General features: G+C 54.1%; 1 protein-coding gene across 1 annotated transcript in view; it reads right to left on the minus strand.

Moving 5' to 3' along the window:
- LOC119958017 (probable G-protein coupled receptor 132) overlaps positions 1-11,036 on the minus strand; it is a 37,191-nt gene extending 26,155 nt beyond the window's left edge. Inside the window, exon 1 of the mRNA XM_038786277.1 lies at positions 11,017-11,036. The gene's annotated coding sequence lies outside the window, so the exon portion shown is untranslated. The remainder of the gene's footprint in view (positions 1-11,016) is intronic.
- Between the last annotated feature and the right edge of the window lie 8,835 nt (positions 11,037-19,871).

Below are 19,871 nucleotides of genomic sequence, written 5' to 3' on the forward strand. Positions count from 1 at the left end.
CAATCTCAGATTCCAGACGGGGCAGTCGTTCAACCTTCTGCCATTCACACCTCCTCCTGTTTGTTCCTTTGCTTGACCCATTGCCACGCCCTTTGACCCCTTTGCATCATCGGCCATTTTGGCATTTAAACACTCCTGCCTTCCGCCCCATGACAGAGAACATACCCAGCACAGGAACAATCCCTTCGGCCCACCCAAGCTCCCGCCGATCCAGATTCCTTATTTAGACCAACTGCCTATCGCCCAAATGATCCATTCCCCGCCCATGTGTCTTATCAAGATACATCTTCAACGTCGCTATCGTGACTGCCTCCACCACCTCCACTGACAACGCGTTCTCGGCATCCCACTGCATGGAAAACTTTCCCCGCACATCTCCCTGAAACGTTCCCCCTCTCACCCTGAACCTGTGCCCCCTTGCTATTCAGTCTGCCACCCTGGGGAAAAAGCTTCTGACTATCCAACCTGTCTATATCCCTCGTAATTTTGTAGACCTCAATCAGGCCTCCCCTCACCTCCGACTATCCAACAAGAACAATCTGAGTTTATCCAACCTCTCCTCATAGCCAACGGCCCCCAGACCAGGCGACATCCTGGGCAACCTTCTTTGCTCTATCTCCATAACCGTGTCCCCTTTTGGGCAGCGCTCTCCTCCACCTGGCAGTCAATGTCCGCTCCTTCCACCGGAGCTTCTCGCCAGCCTTCCACACTGGACCTCTTGAGAAACGTGGAGCGTACCTAGGATTGGGGGGGGGGGTGCGGAAGGTAGTTGTCGGACAGTCGCGTGGTTGGAAGATAATCATGGTTAGGATGGGCAGGTAGTCGAGAATTCAGGAGTTGGTCGCGAGGTCTAGTGGGTAGTCGGGGGCGGGGGAGGGGTAGTGGGGGAGGGTGGGGCTTCAGTACTAACCCAGGCAGCGATGGACAACCGAGGCCTGTGAGTAGGCCACAAGAGTGGCCCCCCTTCATCTCAGGGGGCCGCAAGGTTGAAATGGGCCTTGTTCACTCACCACGACCCCATGAATAAGGTTAAATACATTTAGTCCACACCAAATATTTCATAACCAGTTATAGAAAATGCTTCATCATTGATTTATCAATAGAACTTCATCAACTTCAAATGGTAAACACAAAATAAATATTGACACTTTGGGCACAGAGGGAGCGCCCGGCTCTCACAGTCAATGTTGTGAGCGATCAGCTCGCACCCTCACTTCACTCAGCCCCTCACTTCACCCGCCCCTCACTTCCCTCGCCCCTCACTTCACCCGCCCCTCACTTCGCCCGCCCCTCACTTCACCCGCCCCTCACTTCACTCGCCCCTCACTTCACTCGCCCCTCACTTCACCCGCCCCTCACTTCACCCGCCCCTCACTTCACTCGCCCCTCACTTCACCCGCCCCTCACTTCACCCGCCCCTCACTTCACTCGCCCCTCACTTCATCCGCCCCTCACTTCACTCGGCCCCTCACTTCACTCACTCTCACTTCACTCACCCCTCACTTCACTCGCCCCTCACTTCACTCGCCCCTCACTTCACTCTCCCCTCACTTCACTCACTCTCACTTCACTCACCCCTCACTTCACTCACCCCTCACTTCACTCGTCCGTCACTTCACTCGGCCCCTCACTTCACTCGACCCTCACTTCACCCGCCCCTCACTTCACTCGCCCCTCACTTCACTCACCCCTCACTTCACCCGCCACTCACTTCACCCGCCCCTCACTTCACCCGCCCCTCACTTCACTTGCCCCTCACTTCACTCGCCCCTCACTTCATTTGCCCCTTGCATCACTCGCCCCTCGCTTCACTCACCCCTCACTTCACCCGCCCCTCACTTCACCCGCCCCTCACTTCACTCTCCCCTCACTTCACTCTCCCCTCACTTCACTCGTCCCTCACTTCACTCTCCCCTCACTTCACTCGCCCCTCACTTCACTCGCCCTTGCTTTACAGGCGAATCACTTCAGCCATACTGGCAGGAAAAAAAAAATACACAGACGGGAATCAGCGGAATGAGGCGACCCCGCGCGTGGCTAACGGTCAGCGAAACGTCTCGTGGGGGTCCAGCAAGCAGAACCCGTGTGCCCCTCCCCCCCGGGTCGCAGGTCACCTGACACTGAACCCAGGAGTTAGAACTGATTTTAATACTTCCAACGTTTCCTGAATAACTATTCAGTTGAGTGAGTCAGAACTAAGCCCGAGTTTCGGAAGTTTCCAACCGTAGGGTAATTGTGAGGTTTTTGCATTGGGACTCAGCTTCGTCTCAGACTCCCCTGGACCTCCGTAGTCCTCCCACAGGCTCAACATCCTTCGCGAGAGTCATGCCATCAGCGGCTGGTGATAGTTCAAACTGTACGGCCTCCCCCCGCTGGGGGAATTGGTCTCACCAGTTTTAAAGTTTTGTACGAGCTCCTCGGCCAACCCATTGGACCCAAGGGGGGTGTTACGGGGCCTTCCCGGCGTGGCAGATGCCGTTGGCTCAAACAAAAATTAAAAAGACAAAAAATGGAAATTGTCCTCGGTAAAAGGGTGATAAAAGGTTTGGCAATGGACAGCGAACACTCGGTGTTCAAGGCGTCCACCATAGCTGCCCAGGCCGTCGTCCCCATTTCCTGTATTGATAGCCACTTGGAGTGGGCATCCGTCAAGGCTAAAAATATCCTGCCCACGAAAGGCCCCACATAGTCAACCTGGACCCTGGTCCATGGGCGACCTGGTACACCCCGGGGTGGAGACTGACCGATGAAGGCAGAGATGGTTGGGTTTGACAAGGGTGACATTGCTGTACCATCTCTTTGATGGCTAAGCGATGTCTGGCCACCATGGATCGCGGGGCGGCAACATCTTCATCTTTGCTTGCCATGGGTGGGCAGCTCCTGTAAGAGACATCCCCTTGGCTGGTGCCCACAAGATCTCACCACCCTGGCGGGTTAAATAGGGTCTCAGGTGCTCACGGTTTCTCACGGCGCTTTACGTTCGAAGATTTGGGATCCAGTTGGGTCCGGTTCAGTACGTGGCCAGCCGGCACTGGCAAGGTGCCCAAGATGTTCAACGCCAAGGTAGTGGCGGAGGTGGGACCTCTTTTCGTTGGGGGGGGGGGGGGGGGGGGGGAGGGGGGGAGTGGGCTCACTGCATCTGGATTGGCAATCTGTGCGCCAGGTCTGTGCTGCAATGCTTGTTGTAGGAAGCCTGTAGCATTAGTGTCTATATGTATAGATGAGCATTCTAGCATCCGACCACAGGTGGCGTGGCGACAGGAGGACGTCACTGGAAGACTGGCCACATGTGAGAGAAAATGAAATGAAAATCGCTTATTGTCACGAGTAGGCTTCAATGAAGTTACTGTGAAAAGCCCCTAGTCGCCACATTCCGGCACCTGTTCGGGGAGGCTGGTATGGGAATTGAACCGTGCTGCTGGCCTGCTTGGTCTGCTTTAAAAGCCAGCGGTTTAGCCTTGTGAGCTAAACCAGCCCCTATGTAAATCGCTTATTGTCACGAGTAGGCTTCAAATGAAGTCACTGTGAAAAGCCCCTAGTCGCCACATTCCGGCGCCTGTCCGGGGAGGCTGTTACGGGAATCGAACCGTGCTGCTGGCCTGCTTGGTCTGCTTTCAAAGCCAGCGATTTAGCGTTGTGCTAAACAGCCCCTGAGACAGAACCTGGATAGCAGGTGCAGAGTTCAGTCGCATACCGAGCAGCTCCCGAATCAACATTAATTAATAATCATAGTTGTTCGCATTTAGCCACCGTATCCAACTTTAATCTTAGTGGACATCATAGAAACCCTTTAGTGTTTTAGTTGATTAATAAACAGTTTTGTTCATTTACAAAGTCGTATGTTCTCTGAGCACTTCAGCGACAAAGACCTCGCCATCTGTGCATACAGAGAACACTACAGCGATCAAACCTTTTACCTCGTCGCCAATCTAGCAGCTCAAGACGACAATTTGGAAGCTTTCAGTCGTAACAAAGGGGTTTATTAACTAAAGACGGAGGCTGGTGTATATATGCAGGTACAAAACACAATAGAGTGGGTCTTATCTCTCCAGCCCCAGGATCTACAGTCTATACTGCCCCTGCTCTCACTATTGGCCAGGGTTTGACCAGTCCCACGTGATTGGCCAAAAGCTGGTCACGTGGCACGCCAAACCCTCCCCCTTAAAGGGGCCACGCCACCAGGCTTTAAGAAGGCAAGAAATATGAGAATGGGTAAACCATTCAGCCTTTCGAGCTGCAGTATTTTTGACAGAATGTCATGGGTGTAGTGATAAATGGAAATTGGCAACTGCCCCTTTAGAATATGACTGCGATCACCAGATCCGGTGTTACCTCAGCTAACGTGTCTGCGCTTAGAGTCATAGAATAGGTGAAGCTCAGAAAGGGCACTGACAGACAATTACCGGCCCCAAACCACCATGTTCTATATATATTGTCCTCAGCCACCCACACGCTTCAACCTGTTAGTTTAACATCTGACAGGATGGAATTAAAGACGCCTTTACTTAGAAATGCGGTGTTGTGAGGGAGAGGCGAGAAAAGGAAGACAAAGAAAGGTAGCAGAGGGAGAGCAAAATGGAGAGAGGGGGACAAAGAGAGAGAGAGAGAGAGCAAAATGGAGAGAGGGAGACAAAGAGAGAGAGAGAGCAAAATGGAGAGAGGGAGACAAAGAGAGAGAGAGCAAAATGAAGAGAGGGAGACATAGAGAGAGAGAGAGAGCAAAATGGAGAGAGGGAGACAAAGAGAGAGAGAGAGCAAAATGGAGAGAGGGAGACAAAGAGAGAGAGAGAGCAAAATGGAGAGAGGGAGACAAAGAGAGAGACAGAGAGATGGAGAGAGGGAGACAAAGAGAGAGACAGAGAGATGGAGAGAGGGAGACAAAGAGAGTGAGAGAGCAAAATGGAGAGAGGGAGACAAAGAGAGAGAGAGAGAGAGAGCAAAATGGAGAGAGGGAGACAAAGAGAGAGACAGAGAGATGGAGAGAGGGAGACAAAGAGAGTGAGAGAGCAAAATGGAGAGAGGGAGACAAAGAGAGAGAGAGCAAAATGGAGAGAGGGGGAGAGAGAGCAAAATGAAGAGAGGGAGACATAGAGAGAGAGAGCAAAATGGAGAGAGAGAGCGAGAAAGAGAGAGAGGGCAAAATGGAGAGAGGGAGACAAAGAGAGAGAGAGAGACCTACAGAAAGGGACAGAGGCAGACAGAGAGAGAGAGCAAAATGGAGAGAAGGAGACAAAGAGACAAAGAGGGAGGGAGAGAGCGAGAGAGAGACAGAAAAAGAGAGAGAGAGAGAGAGAGCAAAATGACCGTGGCAGGTTATTTAAAGGCAATCCGAGCATGGCATCTGTGGTGAACGTATGCTATTACAATTCACCACTGTGCTGTGTTGTATTATGTTGATGCCCTTGTGGGCTCCGCCCCCCGGGGGAGGTATATAGTTCTGCAGCCCTGTAGGCGGCACTCAGTACAGAGCAGTCGCAGGCAGGCACAGTTCCAGCTGATTAAAACCACTGTTCACTTCTCATCGTCTCGTGTGAATTGATGGTCGCATCAGCATCAAATGCTGGACTGGTAAGAGACGCCACACCCCCGGAAAGAATTATAAAAAAAGGAAAACAGGAAGTGTGAAAGATAAAAACAAACCTGACCAAAAGCCATGTTTCACAAAAAGAAACAGGGAGTTACTGACAGAGAGAAATGACGGATAAAGGATCAATGGAAAGAGGGAGAGAGAGAAAGATGGAAAAAGTGGGTCGGTCATTGGAGAAAGGAAGGACGAGAGAGTCTGGATTTTAAAAGTCAAGCACACATCCAATGTACAAGAGGATTGCTGGGGAATTTAATCCGCTTAGGCGAGAGAGATGTGGTTAGCACTGCTGCCTCACAGCGCCAGGGACCCGGGTTCAATTCCCGGCTTGGGTCACTGTCTGTGCGGAGTCTGCACGCTCTCCCCGTGTGTGCGTGGGTTTCCTCCGGGTGCTCCGGTTTCCTCCCACAAGTCCAACGATGTACAGGTTAGGTGGATTGGCCATGCTAAGTTGTCCTTTAGTGTCCAGGGATGTGTGGGTTAGGTTACGGAGTTATGGGGGTAGGGTTAGGTTACGGAGTTACGGGGGTAGGGTTAGGTTACGGAGTTACGGGGTAGGGTTAGGTTACGGGGGTAGGGTTAGATTACGGAGTTACGGGGGTAGGGTTAGGTTACGGAGTTACGGGGTAGGGTTAGGTTACGGAGTTACGGGGTAGGGTTAGGTTACGGAGTTACGGGGTAGGGTTAGGTTACGGAGTTACGGGGGTAGGGTTAGGTTACGGAGTTACGGGGTAGGGTTAGGTTACGGAGTTACGGGGGTAGGGTTAGGTTACGGGGTAGGGTTAGGTTACGGAGTTACGGGGTAGGGTTAGGTTAAGGGGTAGGGTTAGGGTACGGAGTTACGGGGGTAGGATTAGGTTACGGAGTTACGGGGTAGGGTTAGGTTACGGAGTTACGGAGGTAGGGTTAGGTTATGGAGTTACGGGGGTAGGGTTAGGTTACAGAGTTACGGGGTAGAGTTAGTTTACGGAGTTACGGGGTAGGGTTAGGTTACGGAGTTACGGGGTAGGGTTAGGTTACGGAGTTACGGGGTAGGGTTAGGTTATGGGGGTAGGGTTAGGGTTAGGTTACGGGGGTAGGGTTAGGTTACGGAGTTACGGGGTAGGGTTAGGTTACGGAGTTACGGGGGTAGGGTTAGGTTACGGGGTAGGGTTAGGTTACGGAGTTACGGGGTAGGGTTAGGTTACGGAGTTACGGGGTAGGGTTAGGTTACGGGGGTAGGGTTAGGTTACAGAGTTACGGGGTAGGGTTAGGTTACGGAGTTACGGGGGTAGGGTTAGGTTATGGGGTAGGGTTAGGTTACGGAGTTACGGGGTAGGGTTAGGTTACGGGGGTAGGGTTAGGGTACGGAGTTACGGGGGTAGGGTTAGGTTACGGAGTTACGGGGTAGGGTTAGGTTACGGAGTTACGGGGGTAGGGTTAGGTTACGGAGTTACGGGGTAGGGTTAGGTTACGGAGTTACGGGGTAGGGTTAGGTTACGGAGTTACGGGGTAGGGTTAGGTTACGGGGGTAGGGTTAGGTTACGGAGTTACGGGGTAGGGTTAGGTTACGGAGTTACTGGGTAGGGTTAGGTTACGGGTAGGGTTAGGTTACGGAGTTACGGGGGTAGGGTTAGGTTACGGAGTTACGGGGTAGGGTTAGGTTACGGAGTTACGGGGGTAGGGTTAGGTTACGGAGTTACGGGGTAGGGTTAGGTTACGGAGTTACGGGGTAGGGTTAGGTTACGGAGTTACGGGGTAGGGTTAGGTTACGGGTAGGGTTAGGTTACGGAGTTACTGGGGTAGGGTTAGGTTACGGAGTTACGGGGTAGGGTTAGGTTACGGAGTTACGGGAGTAGGGTTAGGTTACGGAGTTACGGGGGTAGGGTTAGGTTACAGAGTTACTGGGTAGGGTTAGGTTACGGAGTTACGGGGTAGCTTTAGGTTACGGAGTTACGGGGTAGAGTTAGGTTACAGAGTTACGGGGTAGGGTTAGGTTACGGAGTTACGGGGGTAGGGTTAGGTTACGGAGTTACGGGGTAGGGTTAGGTTACGAAGTTACGGGGTAGGGTTAGGTTACGGAGTTACGGGGTAGGGTTAGGTTACGGAGTTACGGGGGTAGGGTTAGGTTACGGGGTAGGGTTAGGTTACGGGGTAGGGTTAGGTTACGGGGTATGGTTAGGTTACGGGGTAGGGTTAGGTTACGGGGTAGGGTTAGGTTACGGAGTTACGGGGGTAGGGTTAGGTTACGGAGTTACGGGGTAGGGTTAGGTTACGGGTGTAGGGTTAGGTTACGGAGTTACGGGGTAGGGTTAGGTTACGGGGGTAGGGTTACGTTACGGGGTAGGGTTAGGTTACGGAGTTACGGGGTAGGGTTAGGTTACGGAGTTACGGGGGTAGGGTTAGGCTACGGAGTTACGGGGTAGGGCTAGTTTACGGAGTTACGGGGTAGGGTTAGGTTACGGGGTAGGGTTAGGTTACGGAGTTACGGGGTAAGGTTAGGTTACGGAGTTACGGGGTAGGGTTAGGTTACGGAGTTACGGGGTAGGGTTAGGTTACAGAGTTACGGGGTAGGGTTAGGTTACGGAGTTATGGGGTAGGGTTAGGTTACAGGGGTAGGGTTAGGTTACGGAGTTATGGGGGTAGGGTTAGGTTACGGGGGTAGGGTTAGGTTACGGAGTTACGGGGTAGGGTTAGGTTACGGAGTTACGGGGTAGGGTTAGGTTACGGGGTAGGGTTAGGTTACGGAGTTATGGGGGTAGGGTTAGGTTACGGGGGTAGGGTTAGGTTACGGAGTTACGGGGTAGGGTTAGGTTACGGAGTTACAGGGGTAGGGTTAGGTTACGGGGTAGGGATAGGTTACGGAGTTACGGGAGTGGGGTTAGGTTACGGAGTTACGGGGTAGGGTTAGGTTACGGGGTAGGGATAGGTTACGGAGTTACAGGGGTAGGGTTAGGTTACGGGGTAGGGATAGGTTACAGAGTTACGGGGGTAGGGTTAGGTTACGGAGTTACAGGGGTAGTGTTAGGTTACGGGGTAGGGATAGGTTACGGAGTTACGGGGGTAGGGTTAGGTTACGGAGTTACGGGAGTGGGGTTAGGTTACGGGGTAGGGTTAGGTTACGGGGTAGGGTTAGGTTACGGAGTTACGGGGTAGGGTTAGGTTACGGGGTCGGGTTAGGTTATGGAGTTACGGGGTAGGGTTAGGTTACGGGGGTAGGGTTAGGTTACGGAGTTACGGGAGTGGGGTTAGGTTACGGGGTTCAAAAATTCATAAAATATAGGGGCAGAATTAGGCCATTTGGCCCATCGAGTCTGCTCGGCCATTCCACCATGGCTGATCCCATCCTGGCCTTAGCTCCACCCTCCTTCCTGTTCTCCATCACCCTTCAACCCATTACCAATTAAAAATCTGCCTACCTCCTCCTTAAATTTACTCACTGTCCCAGCATCCACCCCACTCTGGGGTAGCGAATTCATCACCCTTGGGAGAAGTAGTTTCTCCTCATCCCTGATTTAAATTTGCGCCCCCTTACCCTGAGACTGTGACCTTTCGTTCTAGAATGTTCCACAAGAGGAAGCATCCGTTCCACGTCTACTTTATCCACACCTTTTATCATCTTGTACACCTCAATTTGATCTCCCCTCATTCTTCTAAACTCTGGAGAGTATCGGCCTAAACTGCTCCATCTCTCCTCACACGACAAACCCCTCATCCCTGGAATCAACCTCCTCTGAGCTGCCTCCAATGCCACTACATCTTCCCTCAAATATCGGTCTAAACTGCTCAATTTCTCCTCATACGACAAACCCCTCATCTCTGGAATCAACCTAGTGAACCTCCTCTGAGCTGCCTCCAATGTCTCTACATCTTCCCTCAAATAAGGAGACCAAAACTGTGCACGATGCTCCAGGTGTGATCTCATCAATACCTTGTACATTTGCAGCAACACTTCTCTACCTTTATACTCTATTCCTTCAGCTATAAATGCCAACATTCCATTCACTTTCTTTATTAGCTGCTGTACCTACGTGCCAGTTTTCTGTGACTCATGCACCAGGACACCCAGATCCCTCTGCAATGAAGCACCCCAAAGTTTCCCCCCATTTAGATAATAAGCTGCCTTTCCATTTTTCCGAGGTTACAGGGAGAGGACGGGGGGGGGGGGGGGGGGGGGGGGGCCTATGGTTACATTGCCCAGAGAGTTGGTGCAGTCTCAGTGGGCCGAATGTCCTCCTTCTGTGCTGTGGGGATCCTATGGAAACCTCCCAGCAGCAAGTCAGCCAATGAATCTAAGACAGGGGCCTCCCTGTGGAATGCGTCAGACTTGGAGCGGATCAGGGAGGTCAGGGATTCCATAGGGATGCGTTCCATAATTAGCCTTTGCCAGTTTTGAATTGAAGGATATTTGCCACTAATCCAGGATATGGTCAGGGATATTGTAGAACCTTGCCAATTTATCCAGTCATCGGAAAAGGTGGTTCTGGGAGTCTGGAATGTATGGCGAGGCAGTGTGATCGACAAAGGAATGAAGGGTTGGGATGGGATTGGGGAGGGGGGAAACCTTTTCACCCAGAGGGTGGTGGGAATCTGGAACTCGCTGCGTGGAAGGGTGGTAGAGGCGAGAACCCTCGCAACATTTAAGAAGCATTCAGAAGGGCAGCAGGGCGGCGCAGTGGGTTAGCCCTGCTGCCTCACGGCGCCGAGGACCCAGGTTCGATCCCGGCCCTGGGTCACTGTCCGTGTGGAGTTTGCACATTCTCCCCGTCTCTGCGTGGGTTTTGCCCCCACAACCCAAAGATGTGCAGGTTAGGTGGATTGGCCAGGCTAAATTGCCCCTTAATTGGAAAACAAATGAATTGGGTACTCTAAATTTATTTTAAAAAGAAGCATTTTCGATGAGCTCCCGGAACGCCCCAGCACATAAGGCAACAGACCGTACTGGGAAATGGCATTAGAATAGGTAGGTGCTTGACAGCCGTACGGACCCTATAGGCCGAAGGGCCCCTTTCTCACTCTCTCCCCATTTCTCTCTCTATCCGCTGCCTTATCTCCCACGCCATCTTTCTATTTCTGCTCTTTATGCCGATTTCTCTCCTGGCGTAGCTCCCGAATCCTCTCTTTAACTTCAGCTCCCTGGCGTGAAAGAAAACCATGATCGCACTTTGGAAGGACTTAATTGGCTGCAGACCTTGTGAAAGGTGCTACACAAATGCAAGTTCTTTGTTTTGCTTTCCAGGCCACCCGCGGGCGGGCCGAGAGTTTGCGGGAACAGCGCAGCGACCTGGTCTCCAGCCCGACGTTGCAAAGCATCTGCAGCCATTGCGTCACAAGTCAACAGAGCAACGTCGGCTATAAATAGACCACGTGTACACAGCAATGAACACAAACAACAGTAACAGGAAGTTTGATGTCGCTGAAGCAAAGCTAAAACCTCCAACACAGCTACTCACCTCTGCCGCGGTGACATATCAAAGGTTTGCGTTCTGTCTGCTCCGTGCAAGCCATATTTACAGGGCTGGTAGATAGCGTCATAGAGGTCTACAGCATGGGAAAGGCTTTTCGAGTCTGCGCTGGTAGCAAATTAAACCGTCTGGCTCAACAAAAGTATTTTTGAGATTTATTGCCTGACTCCCTTTGCCTTTCCGCCCGAGGGGAACCCGGAGAGTGAAAATTGAGTATTGGCTGGAAAATAGAAGTGTTGTCGAAGCTTTCCACCTTGCACCCATCAGGACAATGCGCAAGAATACCAGCGTCAGGGGCAGCAACTGCATGGGAAGGGAGTTCTGAGTGGGTGCCAAGTGGACTCTGATTGGTAGAAGCATTGCCACGGAGAATGCACCAGTTGATGATGACTGACAGTTAACTGACAAGCATTGTTTGAAAACTTAAATCAGGTTTTTGCTTAGCTTCAGCAACATCAAACGTAAACCGACTCTGATTGGTCAGGGCATTGCCCTGAGGAATATATCAGAGAATGGTTGACACTTATTTTGTTTAGCTGAAACAGGCGCAATGTATGCACATGTTCTTTCTGTCCGAAGCAAACAGGCCCCTGTGCATTAAGATGCGTAGCTTCCCGGACATGCACCACTCTATGAGCCTGACTGACAATCTTAAATTTGGCGTCAGTGAAATTTCAAAGTGAAAATTATTGCATCTCTGTGAGAAAGGGAAACACAAAGCGATTAAGGTAAACATGGTAATTACGTAAGACCTGCAGGCAGCCACATGGTTCAAATAGGCGATATTTGGTGAAGTAGGTTATTAATGGACGCAAGTAGATTTGGGGATTCTATGCGAAAACCTATCGATAAGCAACGGGCAGAAAGAATGCCGGCACCAGCGAATGGCGAGCTGCACGTGGTTGAGGGACGGGAGAATCCCCCCCAGGTTTCCACCCCGAGGGTCTCAAACCCACTGGCAGGGAGGGTGGAAACCCCACTCACCAACAGCTGCCGACCAATCAGGATCCAGCAGCTCTTCTGTACTCGCCGTCGCCGCCAGGGAGGTGGTGGCCGCTGCCGGTACTGCAACCAGCCAAGGCCTCAGATCGAGGAGGGTCCCAGGCCACAGGTGGGTGATGGCACAAAGGGGGTGGCAGGGCGAGAGGGGCTTTGGAGTTGGGAAGGGGGTGGCAGGGCAAGAGGGGGTTTGAGTTGGGAAGAGGCTGGCAGGGCGAGGAGGGGTTTGAGTTGGGAAGTGGGTGGCAGGGCGAGGGGGGTTTGAAGTTGGGAAGGGGGTGGGAGGGCGAGAGGAGGTTTGAAGTTGGGAAGGGGTGGCAGGGTGAGGGGGGTTTGGAGTTGGGAAGGGGGTGGCAGGGCAAGAGGGGGTTTGAGTTGGGAAGGGGTGGCAGGGTGAGGGGGGTTTGGAGTTGGGAAGGGGTGGCAGGGCAAGAGGGGGTTTGAGTTGGGAAGGGGGTGGCAGGGCAAGGGGGGTTCGGAGTTGGGAAGGGGGTGGGAGGGCGAGGGGGGTTTGAAGTTGGGAAGGGGGTGGCAGGGCAAGGGGGGTTCGGAGTTGGGAAGGGGGTGGGAGGGCGAGGGGGGTTTGAAGTTGGGAAGGGGGTGGCAGGGCGAGACGGGGTTTGAGTTGGGAAGGGGGTGGCAGGGCAAGAGGGGGTTTGGAGTTGGGAAGGGAGTGGCAGGGCGAAGGGGGTTTGAGTTGGGAAGGGGGTGGCAGGGCGAGGAGGGGTTTGAGTTGGGAAGGGGTTGGCATGGCGAGATGGGGTTTGAGTTGGGAAGGGGTTGGCATGGCGAGGGGGGTTTGAGTTGGGAAGGGGTGGCAGGGCGAGATGGGGTTTGAGTTGGGAAGGGGTTGGCATGGCGAGGGGGGTTTGAGTTGGGAAGGGGTGGCAGGGCGAGATGGGGTTTGAGTTGGGAAGGGGTTGGCATGGCGAGGGGGGTTTGAGTTGGGAAGGGGTGGCAGGGCGAGAAGGGGGTTTGAGTTGGGAAGGGGTTGGCATGGCGAGGGGGGTTTGAGTTGGGAAAGGGTTGGCATGGCGAGGGGGATTTGAGTTGGGAAGGGGTGGCAGGGCAAGAGGGGGTTTGGAGTTGGGAAGGGGGTGGGAGGGTGAGGGGGGTTTGAGTTGGGAAGGGGTGGCAGGGTGAGGGGGGTTTGGAGTTGGGAAGGGGTTGGCATGGCGAGGGGGGTTTGAGTAGGGAAGGGGGTGGCAGGGCAAGAGGGGGTTTGAGTTGGGAAGGGGGTGGAAGGGCGAGGGGGGTTTGGAGTTGGGAAGGGGTTGGCATGGCGAGGGGGGTTTGAGTTGGGAAGGGGTGGCAGGGCGGAAGGGGGTTTGAGTTGGGAAGGGGTTGGCATGGCGAGGGGGGTTTGAGTTGGGAAGGGGGTGGCAGGGCAAGAGGGGGTTTGAGTTGGGAAGGGGGTGGAAGGGCGAGGGGGGTTTGGAGTTGGGAAGGGGTTGGCATGGCGAGGGGGGTTTGAGTTGGGAAGGGGTGGCAGGGCGAGAAGGGGGTTTGAGTTGGGAAGGGGTTGGCATGACGAGGGGGGTTTGAGTGGGAAGGGGTTGGCATGGCGAGGGGGGTTTGAGTTGGGAAGGGGTGGCAGGGCAAGAGGGGGTTTGGAGTTGGGAAGGGGTTGGCATGGCGAGGGGGGGTTTGAGTTGGGAAGGGGGTGGCAGGGCAAGAGGGGGTTTGAGTTGGGAAGGGGGTGGAAGGGCGAGGGGGGTTTGGAGTTGGGAAGGGGTTGGCATGGCGAGGGGGGTTTGAGTTGGGAAGGGGTGGCAGGGCGAGAAGGGGGTTTGAGTTGGGAAGGGGTTGGCATGACGAGGGGGGTTTGAGTTGGGAAGGGGTTGGCATGGCGAGGGGGGTTTGAGTTGGGAAGGGGTGGCAGGGCAAGAGGGGGTTTGAGTTGGGAAGGGGGTGGCAGGGCGAGGGGGGTTTGGAGTTGGGAAGGGGTTGGCATGGCGAGGAGGGTTTGAGTTGGGAAGGGGTGGCAGGGCAAGAGGGGGTTTGGAGTTGGGAAGGGGTGGCAGGGCAAGAGGGGGTTTGAGTTGGAAAGCGGTTGGCATGGTGAGGGGGGTTTGAGTTGGGAAGGGGGTGGCAGGGCGAGGGGGGTTTGAGTTGGGAAGGGGTTGGCATGGCGAGGGGGGGTTTGAGTTGGGAAGGGGTGGCAGGGCAAGAGGGGGTTTGAGTTGGGAAGGGGTTGGCATGGCGAGGGGGGTTTGAGTTGGGAAGGGGGTGGCATGGCGAGGGGGTTTGAGTTGGGAGGGGGTGGCATGGCGAGGGGGGTTTGAGTTGGGAAGGGGTTGGCATGGCGAGGGGGGTTTGAGTTGGGAAGGGGTTGGCATGACGAGGGGGGTTTGAGTTGGGAAGGGGGTGGCATGGCGAGGGGGGTTTGAGTTGGGAAGGGGTTGGCATGGCGAGGGGGGGTTGAGTTGGGAAGGGGTGGCAGGGCAAGAGGGGGTTTGGAGTTGGGAAGGGGTTGGCATGGCGAGGGGGGTTTGAGTTGGGAAGGGGTGGCAGGGCAAGAGGGGGTTTGGAGTTGGGAAGGGGTGGCAGGGCAAGAGGGGGTTTGAGTTTGGAAGGGGTTGGCATGGCGAGGGGGGGTTGAGTTGGGAAGGGGTGGCAGGGCAAGAGGGGGGTTGGAGTTGGGAAGGGGTTGGCATGGCGAGGGGGGTTTGAGTTGGGAAGGGGTTGGCATGACGAGGGGGGTTTGAGTTGGGAAGGGGGTGGCATGGCGAGGGGGTTTGAGTTGGGAAGGGGGGTGGCAGGGTGAGAAGGGGTTGGAAGCAAGGGCAATGGGTGGCTCTCAGTGGGACAACCCCTGTCCAGTGTCAGGTCCCTCAATCAGGCACCAAGTTCCTTTGAACAATGGGCCCCAGTGGGAGCTCTCAGGGGAATCTCAGGGCTCAGCTTGCCATGCTCCCTGCATGGTAAGTACCCTCCCACCTGCCACTGGCTGCTACCAATGACAGAGGGTTGAATCCTTTAGGTGGGCATTCATTTCCCACTTAAGGGCCTCAATTGATGGGGTGACTGGGGGCTCAAAGTCCATCCATGGGCTTTCCTACCATGGTTTAATCAGGGTTAGGATTAGGGTGAGAGGAGGGAAGGGGCTCCACATCCACCCCCCCCCCCCCACCTGAATTAATTGACCCTTTGCCTCCAAACCCACCAAAGGGAAGGTCACAAGATTCTGCCCAGTGAGTATAATATTTGGACAGCACATTGTAGGTAGAACGATACAACATTGAGAGGATGTGTCACATTGCGGTCAATCTCCAGGTGAGACGCTACAGTTCATAAGGAAATAATTGAGATGTTAGGGCTATTTCCACTCAATTATGAGATTGAAACCAGGTTAATGGATGTAGTTAGAGGATGTTTGTGTGAATACGGAATTATTAAATGTTTGAATGACGAAATTCATTTAAAACTGGCAACAGGAGGGTGTGAAGAGCGAGGGGAAGTTCTCCACACAAGGGGCTGTTGGAACACACACTGCACAGAAGGAGGCCAATCGGCCCGTCCGGTCTCTGCTAGAGTGCTTTGCAAAAAGGAGAGGTTGAGGCCGAGGTTAGCCCAGGATTTCAGGGAGATGTAGGGACTCCTGCGCCGTCTCAGATGTATCCTCGACATTGCACACAAGGCTAGGGAACAAGTTTTGGAAAATGGGATTGGAATAGATAGGTGCTGGATGGCTGGCGCAGACAGGCTGGGCCAAAGGGCCTCTTTCTGTGCTGTAAAATTCTATGACACCATCTCCTAGCAGAACACCGACGTCCTGGAGTGTTCTCTTCCTATCAGCATCCGCTCATTGCTAAACCAGCGCCGTCAGTGCCACGTCAGCCATGATCATTGGCTAGATAACGGCCATGGAACTAAAGACCTTCTGTACGGTGAACTGGTCACAGTCGCGACCCGCTAGATGCCCTCGCCTCCGCTAATAGGACACTTTTAGCAGGGGGCTATGAAGATGCCGGACATTGACACTGGGAGGCAGCAGCTGAAGGCAGTTTCCTCAGGAGGCTAACTTTCTGGAGGGGCATTGGAAGAGGAGAAGGGAAACGGTGAACTCAACTGGGCGAGAAGAGGCTCCGAGGAAAACGGGGGCTGGCGAATCGCGCACCTTCTCGCCCCCACTGCCCTCCCCTGCAGCCAATGCCAGAGAGCGGCGTCTGAGCCACGCCCTCCCCTGCAGCCAATGCCAGAGAGCGGCGTCCGAGCCACGCCCTCCCCTGCAGCCAATGCCAGAGAGCGGCGTCCGAGCCACGCCCTCCCCTGCAGCCAATGCCAGAGAGCGGCGTCCGAGCCACGCCCTCCCCTGCAGCCAATGCCAGAGAGCGGCGTCCGAGCCACGCCCTCCCCTGCAGCCAATGCCAGAGAGCGGCGTCCGAGCCACGCCCTCCCCTGCAGCCAATGCCAGAGAGTGGCGTCCGAGCCACGCCCTCCCCTGCAGCCAATGCCAGCGAGCGGCGTCCGAGCCACGCCCTCCCCTGCAGCCAATGCCAGAGAGCGGCGTCCGAGCCACGCCCTCCCCTGCAGCCAATGCCAGAGAGCGGCGTCCGAGCCACGCCCTCCCCTGCAGCCAATGCCAGAGAGCGGCGTCCGAGCCACGCCCTCCCCTGCAGCCAATGCCAGAGAGCGGCGTCCGAGCCACGCCCTCCCCTGCAGCCAATGCCAGAGAGCGGCGTCCGAGCCACGCCCTCCCCTGCAGCCAATGCCAGAGAGTGGCGTCCGAGCCACGCCCTCCCCTGCAGCCAATGCCAGAGAGCGGCGTCCGAGCCACGCCCTCCCCTGCAGCCAATGCCAGAGAGCGGCGTCCGAGCCACGCCCTCCCCTGCAGCCAATGCCAGAGAGCGGCGTCCGAGCCACGCCCTCCCCTGCAGCCAATGCCAGAGAGCGGCGTCCGAGCCACGCCCTCCCCTGCAGCCAATGCCAGAGAGCGGCGTCCGAGCCACGCCCTCCCCTGCAGCCAATGCCAGAGAGCGGCGTCCGAGCCACGCCCTCCCCTGCAGCCAATGCCAGAGAGCGGTGTCCGAGCCACGAAGCTGGGCACAGAGCTGACCACCAAGATGGAAGAGAGGCTCCCAAGAAACAACGCTGTTGACGACGAAGAAAGCCACGTGACCACGGGAAGGTTGGTGGGGAAGAGAGATGATGGGCTGAATGGTTTCACCCTGCGGTACAAACCATTGCAATGAAAGAGCCTACGTTAAGGTAGATGTCATCAGATAAACCACAGTGTTATTTATTGAACCACTAAAACCCCACGGCAGCAATCAAAGCATCAAAGAAACGGGAAAGGTTCATCGCTCTTTCAATCCCCTCCAGCGAAGTGTCATTTCATAGATGGGTAAGGGAGAAAGTCTCTGCATTTACCTAGCGCCCTTCACAACCTCAAAAGGATCCAAAGCAGTTTGCGGCCCACGCAGTACTTATTGAAACGTGGCCCCTGTTGTTGTGGGAAAACAGGCAATCAATTTGCTCGCAGCAAGCTCCCAGCAACAGCAATGTGATCAGTGACCCGGATGACCCGTTTCGAGGTGATAGAGGTGGAATAAATATCAACCCAGGGAGAACTCTCCTGTTCTCCCTCAAAGCCACGGACTCTTTTACATCCACCTGAGGAAGGCCTTGTTTAACATTCCGTCTGACGCACCCAGCGCGGTGATGCGTGCTCGGTGCGGCGCTGGAGTGTAGGCCTCGATTGTGTACCTCACAACCAATCTCAGCCGCCGTGCCTCCTTTGAATAAATATTCTCCAACTCAAATCATGGGGAGAGGTGGATCTGAGGTGGGGGTTTGCAGCGAGTGGAGGTACGGGGTCTCAGACAATTTGGTTGGGGGTGGGGGGGGGCGATATGTGTCGGCTAAGTGAGGCCTAAGGCTTCCTTGTGAAATAAGGATAAACACTCCCACTCCTGATTAACCACCGCCATGCATTCCCACACAACCGCCCCCCCCCCCCCCCCCCCCCCCCCACACCCACCCACCCCCAATCCCCCACAACAGGACTGGCCCTACTGGGGAAACCACCACTGTTTCTCCTTCAGCCTTGGGCAATGTGTCCAAGTTTGCAGACGACACTAAGGTGAGTGGTAAAGCAAAAAGTGCAGAGGATACTGGAAGTCTGCAGAGGGATTTGGATAGGTTAACTGAATGGGCTAGGGTCTGGCAGATGGAATACAATGTTGACAAATGTGAGGTTATCCATTTTGGTAGGAATAACAGCAAACGGGATTATTATTTAAATGATAAAATATTAAAACATGCTGCTGTGCAGAGAGACCTGGGTGTGCTAGTGCATGAGTCGCAAAAAGTTGGTTTACAGGTGCAACAGGTGATTAAGAAGGCAAATGGAATTTTGTCCTTCATTGCTCGAGGGATGGAGTTTAAGACATGGGAGGTTATGCTGCAATTGGGTAAGGTGTTAGTGAGGCCACACCTGGAGTATTGTGTTCAGTTTTGGTCTCCTTACTTGAGAAAGGACGTACTGGCACTGGAGGGTGTGCAGAGGAGATTCACTAGGTTAATCCCAGAGCTGAAGGGGTTGGATTACGAGGAGAGGTTGAGTAGACTGGGACTGTACTCGTTGGAATTTAGAAGGATGAGGGGGGATCTTATAGAAACATATACAATTATGGAGGGAATAGATAGGATAGATGCGGGCAGGTTATTTCCACTGGCAGGTGAAAGCAGAACTAGGGGGCATAGCCTCAAAATAAGGGGAAGTAGATTTAGGGCTGAGTTTAGGAGGAATTTCTTCACCCAAAGGGTTGTGAATCTATGGAATTCCTTGCCCAGTGAAGTAGTAGAGGCTCCTTCATTAAATGTTTTTAAGATAAAGATAGATAGTTTTTTGAAGAATAAAGGGATTAAGGGTTATGGTGTTCGGGCCGGAAAGTGGAGCTGAGTCCACAAAAGATCAGCCATGATCTCATTGAATGGCGGAGCAGGCTTGAGGGGCCAGATGGCCTACTCCTGCTCCTAGTTCTTATGTTCTTAACCTCTCACCCTTGTCTTCAAACCAGCCATGGGCCTCGTCCCTCGCTCTCTCTGGGACCTCCCCCAGCCCCACAACCCGAGAGATCTCCACGCTCCTCGAATACTGGCCTCTCGAGCGTTTCCCGATTATAATCGCTCCACCATTGATGGCCGTGCCTTCAACTTCTTGTGGCTCTGTGCTCTGGAACGTCATCTTTAAACCTGTCTAACTCTCTCTGTCTCCACCTTTAAGACACTCCTTAAAACCTACACCACTGACCAAATGTTTGGTCATCTGAACTGATATCCCTCTATGGGGTTTCATGTCATATTCTGTTTGCTAACACACCTGTTGAAGCACCTTGGGTTGGTTTGTATTGTTAGGGGCGCTATGCAAACGTAAGGAGCAGTTGTTGCTTTTGATGTTTTTTTCAAAATGTATTTTATTACAAACATGTATCAAAACCGGTTACAACAAATAGACACCCTGGGAAACATACTTCCCAGCAATCAACTATCCAATCTGTACAAATGTTTTCCCCTTTTTCACCTCCCCCCCCCCCCCCCCCCTGCGACGAACAGCCCCTCAAACACAGTTACAAAACCCCCCACCTTTAATCAACCTCCTCTGCTGCGCCCCTTAACTCATACTTTATCTCCTCCAACTGCAGAAAGTCGTACAGGCCACCCAACCATGCCGTTACCCCCCCCCCCCCCCCCGGTGGCGATGCCAACCGCCACTAAAGCAAAATTCGCCGCCGTGCAATCAGAGAGGCGAAGGCCACGACATGAGTTCCGGCTTCTCTGAAACCCCAAATATCGCCACCAAAGGGTCTGGGTCCACTCCCTCCTCCACTATGCTGGCT

The sequence above is a fragment of the Scyliorhinus canicula genome, chromosome 27, assembly GCF_902713615.1.
Source record: "Scyliorhinus canicula chromosome 27, sScyCan1.1, whole genome shotgun sequence".
NCBI classification, from domain to species: Eukaryota; Metazoa; Chordata; class Chondrichthyes; order Carcharhiniformes; family Scyliorhinidae; genus Scyliorhinus; species Scyliorhinus canicula.